Source organism: Rattus rattus, chromosome 3, assembly GCF_011064425.1.
Source record: "Rattus rattus isolate New Zealand chromosome 3, Rrattus_CSIRO_v1, whole genome shotgun sequence".
NCBI lineage: Eukaryota > Metazoa > Chordata > Mammalia > Rodentia > Muridae > Rattus > Rattus rattus.
In genome coordinates this window covers 53,132,346-53,140,789 of record NC_046156.1, presented here as the reverse complement: position 1 = coordinate 53,140,789, position 8,444 = coordinate 53,132,346, and the positions used below count along the sequence as shown (strand labels likewise).

Here is an 8,444-nt window from a genome sequence, read left to right as displayed (position 1 = left end):
GTGTACTTGCAGGCAGAACACTATACATAATAAATAAATAAATCTCTATTAGAACAAACTTTAGCTTATGCAGTTAGTACGCATCAAAGGTCAGAAGATAAATATCATCCAGTGATGAACATGAATGGCACCCTATGGATGTGCTAGATTTGAGAATGTTTAGGAAACATGTCAATAACTACAGAATACATTCACCATTTGTAGAAGCAAATCTTGACTTCTTGGGCCAACAAAAGTAGAATAATCACCCAAGATTAGAAAGACATAAAAAAAGCAGTATTAGAAACTGGGCCACAGTTGCAATGGCTTTCATGGTGCAAAGAAGAGACTAAAGATATAACACAGAAAAATAGGGGCAGAGGTGTCAATATTTCCAAAGACCAACTGCTAGGTGACTGAAGGTCAATATGCTAAGATAGAGATATAAGTCGCATGTGACGAAGAAACCTTGACATTATATTGCATAGCAGCCTTAAGTGCCTGGGACAAGATTGAAGAAATAGGAAAATGACTTGAGCCTTTTACTCAGGTTGTACAAGGCCCCAAAGAAACATTCACTGACTGTTTTTACAAAGATTAACAAAGATAGAAAGGTATCAAATCCCTTAGTTAAAAAGGACTAATCAAATCTTTGGCTTTTGAAAAAATGCTAATGCTAACTGCAAAGAGGTGATCAGGATATTGAGGGTACATTCAGCACCTATGGATCAGGAATATGATTGGTGCTGTATCTTATTCTCCTGAGATAACCTGAATAGGAGAAGCTGAAAGGTAGAAGTTTTAAGGTTGGCCCCCTAGACAAAAGTTTAGAGCAGAAGAAAGAAACTGGTCGGGTCCTGGAACCGCGATTACACCAGCCGGTTCGGCAACTCTCAGGAACTAACTGACCATAAAGTTAGATTAAAATCTTAAAGAACAATCTTGAGAAACAGGAAGCTTCTCCAAGGAACTGGCTGGCCATAAAGTTAAACAATCTTGAGAAACAGGAAGCTTCTCTTTGTGATTTTTCACTGGTATTCTAGACATTTTCCAGTGACGCTCTCCCTACCCCCTTGGGTTGTGGTTTCTTCCTTTAAATAACTCTTCTTCCAGCCACTCAGGGTCAAACTTCTCTGCCCCTGCATGGGATACGAGTCTCAACCCCAGTGCACTGGTTCCTATCAATAAACCTCGTATTTTTACAGCAAAGACGGTCTCATGTGAGTTCTTGGGAGGTCACGTCATCCCGAGACTTGAGTGAGGGTCTTCCTGCTCCAGGGGTCTTTCAAAGTCATCCCTAGGGGTTATGAGAAAAGCCAAACTCACAAATATCTGGATTATGGTGAACAAAGTCATTTCAAAAGAATTACAAAGAAAACCAAATTTAGTCCAAAAGAGAGCCATGTCATCCAGTATAAGAAAGATGTGGCAAAGGCAGACATTGGACTAATAAGTGTAAGTCATCAACAGATATATGGGGTAACCTATTATCAGAAAACCCTCAATACCAAATTCAAATCAGCCAAGCCAGGGCAACAGTGGAAATACTCCTCTGCAGAACAATTAAACAACAGTGTCCTAAAAATAAACATTAAAAACCCAGATATCAAAATCAAACCCACTTCAACAGATAAAACAAAACAAACCAGAAGCCAAAAAAAAAAAATTGACAAACTTCTATAGATGATCAAAGGCCCAAACTAAATATGTTAATAAATAATATTGAAGTTGAATGGTTGATACCGGAGCAGAGTAACCATAATCTCTCCAAGGTCATAGTCTCCAGCTTCCAGCTTGGCTTCTTCAGGAGTTAGATGTCTAGTTTCAAAGAGTTGGAACTTTATTCCAGGTAAATCAAAGTATGAAATGGCTTAAATATATAGGGCCAGAAGCCACATATGGCTGATATAGCCATGGGTTTTGGATAGAAGAGATCTATTTCAACAATGGGAGACACAAATTACTATTCTTCCAACTTGAGGGACAAGAGATAAAATAAATGTTCCTGATGAAAATGTTAAAGAATTTTAACAAGACTGTTACAGGCTGTCCAAATTGTCCATAAACAGGACACAACAAAAGCTGACACTGCTGGTAGAACACCAAGAGCCCCACCACTAAGATGGTTGACTCACTTACCTGTTTAGATTGAACAACAGCCTATGACAAAAGAAAAACTATGGGCACTAGAACAGTTAGTCCAAGGACAGCTGGGGGCTCAGCATATGGAAGAGTTCACCAGCCCTTGGGATTCTCTGATATTTGTCATTAAAAAGAAATCTGGCAAATGGAGGATGTTGACAGATCTCAGAGCAATTAATAAAATCATTCAGTCAATGGGTCCTTTACAGCCTGGAACCTCATTGCCTCCATTGTTACCTAAGGAATGGCCTCTCATAGTGATTGACCGAAAATATTGCTCCTCCACAATTCCTTTACATGAACATGATAAGGAAAGGTTTTCTTTCTCAGTACCTTCTTTAATAAGGAGATGCCGTTGGAAAGGCCTGCCACAAGGGATGTTAAACAGCTCTGCTTTGTGCCAGTATTCTGTACAACAGCCATTGGAGATGATTTGTGAGCAATTTCCTCAATTCAGAATTCATCATTATATGGATGATTTAATATTGGCTGATCCAGATACAAATACCTTGAAAAGAGTGTTTTTTTTTTTTTTTTTTTTTTTTTTTTTTATTATTATTAACTTGAGTATTTCTTATATACATTTCGAGTGTTATTCCCTTTCCCGGTTTCCGGGCAAACATCCCCCTCCCCCTCCCCTTCCTTATGGGTGTTTCCCTCCCAACCCTCCCCCCCTTGCTTCCCTCTCCCCAACAGTCTAGTTCACTGGGGGTTCAGTCTTAGCAGGACCCAGGGCTTCCCCTTCCACTGGTGCTCTTACTAGGATATTCATTGCTACCTATGAGGTCAGAGTCCAGGGTCAGTCCATGTATAGTGAAAAGAGTGTTTTGATGAAATAAAAAACAAACAAAAACCTGCCTTGTTAGGGGATGACAAATTGCCCCTGAAAAAATACAAAGAGGAGAGTCTATTAAATCTAGGATATACAATACTTTACAAATGGTTGGACCACCAATGTACAAATTAGGAGAGAACAGTTAAGGACTCTTAATGGTTTCCAGAAATTATTGGGATATATTAACTGGCTTCAGCCTACTATTGGCTTGGCTACTCAAACCTGAGTAATTTATTTAAAGCCTAACAAGGTGATAAAGATTTAATTGGTCCAAGACAATTATCGACTGAAGCTGAGGAGTGGGCTTTGATAGAAAAGGAACTACAAGATGCACATCTAGATGGTACAGGTCTGCAGATGGCCTGTGTCTTGGTTAGCTCGCCTTCTACTCATTCTCCCGCAGGAACTCTCATGCAGAGGGAAGATTATATCTTAGGATGGATATTTTTAGATCACAAACAATAAAGTTAAAAACCTATATAGAAAACCTATGTAGAAAAGGTTTCTGAATTGATTCTAAATGGAAAAATGAGACTTTGCCAATTAGCTGGAATAGATCCAGCTGAGCTTGTGGTACCTTTTACTAATGCAGAAATTGCATTATGAGTACAAGATGAATATTGGCAAAGAGCTTGCAGTAATATTTGCAGGAGAAATTAACAACAAATACCCAAAACCCAAGCAGCTTCAGTTTATAAAAAGAACTAATTGGATTCTGCCTCATATAATTAAAACTCCAATTTCCAGAATCCCTACATTTTATATTGATGCAAGTAAGTCAGGAAAGGCAAGGTATAAATCAGAAGATGTAAGGTGGTTGTAAGTCCTTATAATTCAGTTCAAAAACCAGAATTATATGCAATCCTTATGGTGTTACTAGATTTTTCAAGAATCTCTTAATATAGTAACCGACTCTCAATATGCAAAAAGAGTTGTCTTGCATATAGAAACTGATGAACTTATTCAGGATGATTCCAAATTGATTTCAGTGTTTATGCAACTGCAACAAATGATCAGAAATGGAAACCATGCAATATATGGTTTCCATATATCAGATCCCATACGCGTCTACCAGGCCCTCTAGCACAAGGTAATGATGAAATTGATCAGCTCTTGATAAGAAATATGCTAGAAGCTTCAAAATTTCATAAAAAACACAATGTTAATATCAAGTATTTAAAGAACGAATTCTATTGCTTGTCGACAAGCCAAGGAAATTATAAGGAAAAGCCCTACTTGTTCTTTACATAATCAAACTCCATTACTTGTAGAAAGTAATCCTAATGGTACTAAGAAAAAAATGAAATTTAGCAAATGGATATGCTTCAGTTTACAGAGTTTCATAAACTGAAATATGTGCACCATGTTACAGACACATGTTCAGGATTTCAATGGGCAACTGCTTTGAGCTGTGAAAGGGCTGACTGTTATTACACATTTGTTAGAATGTATGGCAATTATGGGTATACCTAGACAAATTAAGGCTGGCAAGGCTCCAGTATATGTCTCTAATTAAATAAAAAAAATACTTATTATAATATAAAGCATATTACAGGTGTTCCCCACAATCCTACAGGACAAGTGGATTGGAAAGATCCAATCATACTTTAAAAGAAATGCTTAATAAATAGAGAGGGGTATCAAAGCCCCCCAAAGATAGATTACATAATGCTTTGTTGACTTTAAATTTCTTAGATGCTAATGAACAAAATACAACAGCTGCTCAGAGACATCGGGTTATTTTTAAAAACTGCTGAATTTTATCAACCTATTTATTTCAAAGATATATTAACCTCAGAACGGAGAGCAGGAAATGTGTTATGCTGGGGAGGGGCTTTGTCCATACAGGAGAATAAAAATGAGGGATTCTGTCCGAACTGATAAAAATCAGGTTTGATAGAGGAAGACCCCCTGAAGATGTTGGCTGCAGACAGGAAGAAAGAAATCAAAAAGACCAAACAGGACAGGTAACATGATTTGCTGATCCCTCTACATGGGAATAACCCTGAAAGTGCTTGAGACATAAAAAATGTCTCTAGCCAGAGCTTCAGCTGTACACAGCCAAAGAGTCTTGGTTACATCATGCCATCCTTCTGTATGGCACAAAGATCTATATTACAGTCTGGCTTTACGACCAAACCAACTCTTAAAGAAAGACAGCTGTCTTTCACCTGCTCAAACTAGGAACAAAAATCCATCTTTAACTGATCTGTGCACATTCCATATATTATGTTAATACAGAAGTATATAAATCACCTTTAAAAGCCTTGTGTTTGCAGGAAAAGAGCAACCTAAAATGCAGCCCTGACTAGAGTCACCCTCAAGGATGCTGAGGTGCAGGAACCTGCTTCAGATTGCTGCTGTTTCCGCAGGAGATTTGCTTCTAGAACAGCCTCAGGAAAGGCTGCCGGTCCCACATAACCTTGGCTCTTCCAGCCTTTCTGTCCGTTCCAGTCGGGACGTCAGCTAAGCCCTGACCTTTCTCAGCATGTAGAGACCGGACAGCAAACGATGTCAGCTAGCTTTCTTTTGCCTTAACCATTTTTCCAATTCCCTTTTGGGCCCCAGACAGGAACTCTACATCTCAATTCAGTAGGAGGCAATTGTGAAGAGACCATCGTCCCAGTCCCTTAAGTTGGGGCGGATGGTTTTGGTCATTTTATTAATTATACATATATTGCCATTTTTAAGGAATGGTTTACAGATAAGTCTTACAAAATAAGTCATGTACAGGGAGGAAACTACATAGGAGGATTAGACTCAGGAGTTCCTATCTTTCCCTTTTCCCTATCCTTTCTTAGGTAAAGGGTAGGGAGTTGAAAAGAAAAGTGGGGGATAGAGAAATATTATAAGACATTAGACAAATAGGTGTGGATTATTGAATTTATTCTTAAGACCAAAAAATATTTTATACCCATAGTCTTACAATGGTAAAGATCATTATATTTTGATGCAAAATTGAGGTCATAATTTGGCACATTGGCATATTGATACAAATTTAAGGTTATTTTTGATATATAGAATGCATATATACTTTTAGAATTTATCTGAGGTATTATACTTAGATGAATTTTAACATCACAATATAAAGTTCTAGTCCTTTTGAAAGTTGCTATTACAAACTGTTAGAGATGATAAAAAATACAAATTATGAACTATTAGGGATGGTTAAGAAATAACAAATCAATGGTTAGATAGGCAAACTCACAGTCATATTAGATACTAGTTTAGTTAATTATAATAAAATGTTTTTGAGGTTAGTCAGATAGTAAATAGCTAAGAATAAACAATGTTATTTCAAATATACTATAGATAGTTGGTCTTCAAAAATCTGAGACTTACAGAATATGGAATTTAAAGGTAACTCTTTTTCGTGATGCCTCCTAGGCGATCGGCTGGGTCAAGATGACACTGAACATCTCCGTCCCTGCCACTGGCTGTCAGAAACTCACAGAAGCGGATGACAAACACAAGCTTCGTACGTTCTATGAGAAGCGCATGGCCACAGAAGTAGCTGCTGATGCTCTTGGTGAAGAGTGGAAGGGTTATGAGGTCCAGATCAGCGGTGGGAATGACAAGATTTTCCCATGAGGCAAGGCGTTTTGACCTATGGCAGAGTGCGCCTGCTGTGGAGTAAGGGACATTCTTGTTATAGACCAAGGAGAACTGGAGAGAGGAAGTGCAAGTCTGTTTGTGGGTGCATTGTGGATGCCAACCTGAGTGGTCTCAACTTGGTTGTTGTTTTAAAAAAAAAAAAAAAAAAAGGAGAGACGGATACTCCAGGACTGACAGATACCACTGTGCCTCATTCGTTAAGACCCCAAAGAGCTAGTAGAATCCGAAAGCTTTTTAATCTCTCCAAAGAAGATGATGTCCGCCAATATGTTGTCAGAAAGCCCTTAAACAAAGAAGGTAAGAAGCCCAGGACCAAAGCACCCAAGATTCAGCGTCTTGTTACTCCCTGCGTCCTGCAACACAAATGCTGACATATTGCTCTGAAGAAGCAATGCACTAAGAAAAGCAAGGAGGGGGTTGGGGATTTAGCTTAGTGGTAGAGTGCTTGCCTAGGAAGCGCAAGGCACTGGGTTGGGTCCTCAGCTCCTAAAAAATTAATCAAAAAAATATAAAAAAAAAAAAAAAAAAAGTAAAGCAAGGAGGAAGTTGCAGAATACGCTAAACTTTTGGCCAAGAGAATGAAGAAAGCCAAAGAAAAGTGCCAGGAACAGATTGCCAAGAGACATAGGCTGTCCTCGCTGAGAGCTTCCACTTCTAAATCTGAGTCCAGTCAAAAATAAGTCTTTAAGAGTAACAAATAAATAATCAGACCTTGAAAAAAACATAATTTTATTAATTTAAGATCTTTTGGCTATGAGGTAGGTCTGCTCCCAACACTGCCCCACTGTACTTCAAAGATGATGAAGAGCATCAAGAAAACCCGTATGGAGTTGCTTCAACTGTGGCAAGCTAGCCACTGAGGGAAGAAAATGCCCTAACTTCATGTGCAGACAGAATGCTGCCCAGAAAGGACAAATGGCCTGCCCAGCTCTGCCAAGATAGTGTAAGCAAGCCCTTATAATTCCTGCTTCACAAAAGGTCTGTCAGATACTCTAGGCCAGAAGGCTGACGATTATTATTATATTATTGATAATATAATAATAATACTATAGAGAATATTGGGACTGTCCAGGCAGTCAGCTGTCTCCGTCATTTCTGCATAGTCAGGTAATATTTAATTCCTTCTTGGGTCTCTGATGCGGTTAAAGACTAGATAGCAATAGTCTTAGTATAAGCTTAAGTCACTTAAAATGTAAGAAGATGTTCTAGGTCTAAAAAGACCTTTTTAGAATGTTAATACAAAGAAGTGAATTGAATACAGAACTCTGAACTCATCGAGATAAGGTAGATAATAGAATACTTTATTTACTTGACAAAAATAGTGGACTGGAGATTGTGAAAGCAACTCTTACATAATACTTTTCATAACTGCTCCTACTGTACGCTGTTTATTATTATAGGAAAAAGAGCCTTTTTCTAGACAAAAGGTGGAAATGTAAGCATGATGACTTTGTACATTGTGTAAGTTTTACCCTTGTGTTATTCAAATGCTCATTTCTCTGCCCTCATGTCTTGTTTCAATCTGGAGGTGGCATTGTAACGCCTTTATTATACCAAGAATCCCCTGTCTCAAGTTTATGTAAACAGTTCTTAGCATTGTTTATTCTCTGCCTTGGCAATAAATGCTGATCACCCAATAGCTGGGAAGAGTAGAGAATAGGGTGGGATGTTCACCAACCAGAGGAAGGAGAGAAGAGAAAGGAGAGTCAGGTCATCAAAGGATGGAGGATTTGGAGCCATGAGGAAGGAGTCTGACGAGAGATCACAGAAGGACATTTTAAGCCTAAAGAGCCAGATCAATAATAATAATGTGCAAGTGTCATGGAATGGGGCTGAGAGGTAACCAGATTAGCATAGGAGGCAAAGGTCGATC

The 8,444-nt window shown here is 38.4% G+C and overlaps 1 pseudogene; it reads left to right on the top strand.

The window, feature by feature from the left end:
- Positions 1-6,349: 6,349 nt before the first annotated feature.
- LOC116895372 lies at positions 6,350-7,434 on the top strand (annotated as a pseudogene).
- Positions 7,435-8,444: the final 1,010 nt, after the last annotated feature.